The following is a 2,240-nucleotide window of genomic DNA, read 5'->3' as shown; positions in this document are numbered from 1 at the left end:
AATTTGGGCATGGTTACATGGAAACAACAGTGCAGTCAAAACTAGAACCAGGGAAGCAGACGAATCTCAAGAAAGCCAGCTTTGGCCCTGCGGCTGCTGCCATCATCGCCGTGGAGAAATTGTTGGAGCTGGCAGCCTAGGAATGAGTCTCCTCTCAGCCTCTGAGTTCACCTGGTCAGAATCCTTGGATGAACCTGTGGGACCCTTCCTTCTAGCCCTGTGGTTTGGAACAAGTGGCTTTGGGACTGTAAGAGGATCTACAAAGATTCTCAGGGACTGCTAGGTTCACCCCTGATGGCATCAGGCACTGCCAGCCGCTCAGAGGATGAGGATGGCACTGGCAGAAGCGGGCCTCCTCACAGGCTTTGGCACCATCCCTAAACGGAGAAGCACCTCCAGGTTCACCAAGAGAAAGAAGTTTGATGATGAGCTGGTGGAGAGCAGCCTGGCTAAGTCCTCTACACGGGAGAAGGGGGCCAGTGGGGTGGAACCAGGGCACTGTTCGGGGAGTGAACCCTCCCTCTTCCAATGAGAAGGAGAAGGTGTCCAAGGCCCCCATCGTCCCTGTGCCACCCAGCCCAGCCCCAGCCCCTGGACTCACCAAGCGGGTGAAGAAGAGCAAACAGCCACTCCAGGTGATCAAGGATCTGGGCTGCTGGAAGCCTGCGGACGACCTCCTGCTCATCGATGCCGTGTTGCAGACCAATGACCTGACATCTGTCCACCTGGGCGTGAAGTTCAGCCGCTGCTTCACCCAGCAGCACCGGTACGCCCTGCTCTACGATCCTGTCATCTCCAAGCTGGCCTGCCAGGCCATGAGACCCACTGCTGCACTCAGAGGCCGTTGCCACCATCCAGAGCAAGGCCCTGTTTAGCAAGGCTGAAGAGCGGCTGCTGAGCAAAGTGAGATCGGCCAGCCAGCCCACCTTGGAGACTTCCAGGACCTGCTGCACGGACGCCCTGATGCCTTCTACCTGGCCCCAACTGCCAAGACTCTACAGGCCCACTGGCAGCTCATGAAGCAGTATTACCTGTTGGAGGACCAGACAGTGCAACCGCTGCCCAAGGGGGATCAAATGCTGAACTTCTCGGACGTAGAGGACTTGATTGACGACAGTAAAGCTCAAGGACATGTGAGATAAAGTCCTAGACCATGAGCTGATGGTGGCTGACCGGCTCCAGAAACGAGAGATTCGTCAGCTGGAACAGGAACTGCATAAGTGGCAGGTGCTAGTAGATAGCATCACAGGCATGAGCTCTCCAGACTTTGACAGCCAGACCCTGGCAGTGCTGCGGGGCCGCATGGTGCGGTGCCTGAGGCACTTGAGAAAGAGCACCCTAGGCAGAGCAACCGAGGGTAACCAGATTGACGTGGACCTGTCTCTGGAGGGTCCGGCCTGGAAGATCTCCCGGAAGCAAGGTGTCATCAAGCTGGAAAAAAGATGGTGACTTCATTGCCAATGAGGGCCGGCGGCCCATCTACGTCGATGGACGACCTGTGCTGTGTGGCTCCAAATGGCGCCTTAGCAACAACTCCGTGGTGGAGATTGCCAGCCTGCGATTCGTCTTCCTCATCAACCGGGACCTCATTGCCCTTATTCCGGCCGAGGCTGCCAAGATCATGCCACAGTGAGAAGTGGTGGCAGGACCCATGGGTTCTCTCTGGCCTCAGTTTCCCCTGCCATCTCAGACCCCTGGAGCTGGGAACTCAGGCTCCTGGAAAAACCAGAAGGGGCTGTGGTTGACTCAGCTCCTGGCCCCTCGATCTGAGCCTCTGCGGGGGCAGGGGGCGGGCCGGGGCTGGCCCTGGGGAAGCCCCTAGAGGCTGGGACTCTCAGGCTTCCTTGGTGTCGGAGCCCCTCCCCTTCTCTTCCTGCAGAGGACCCTACCCTTTTCCCCAGATTCCCACCTTTGTCCCGTGTCTCCAGCTGATTAGCTTCAGATTTTTCCTTTATTAGTTTTCTTTTGTAAATACAGAGCACTGAGTTCCAAAAAAAAAAAAACTAGAACCAGGTATGTTTACCTCTAAGGTTAAATTTCATTCAACTATAGTTACCACATTTGTGACACTGCAAATGCATAAGTAGCCTTATTTGTACCCTTCAATGAAGAACCTATATAATAGAAAACATATACAAAAATTCAGAAAGGGATATAATAATTTACTTCATTTTAAACTATTATTATGAATGATACACTTTTAAACCCTCATGTAAACTAAAATATTACTCTTCCACTTT

At 53.8% G+C, this 2,240-nt stretch overlaps 1 pseudogene; it reads left to right on the top strand.

The window, feature by feature from the left end:
• Nucleotides 1–261: 261 nt before the first annotated feature.
• LOC112399801 (microspherule protein 1 pseudogene) lies at nucleotides 262–1,633 on the top strand (annotated as a pseudogene).
• The last annotated feature ends 607 nt before the right edge of the window (nucleotides 1,634–2,240 follow it).

The sequence above is a fragment of the Neophocaena asiaeorientalis genome, unplaced genomic scaffold (genome assembly GCF_003031525.2).
Source record: "Neophocaena asiaeorientalis asiaeorientalis breed wild unplaced genomic scaffold, Neophocaena_asiaeorientalis_V1.1 scaffold65, whole genome shotgun sequence".
NCBI classification, from domain to species: Eukaryota; Metazoa; Chordata; class Mammalia; order Artiodactyla; family Phocoenidae; genus Neophocaena; species Neophocaena asiaeorientalis.
This window is presented reverse-complemented; position numbering and strand designations above follow the sequence as displayed.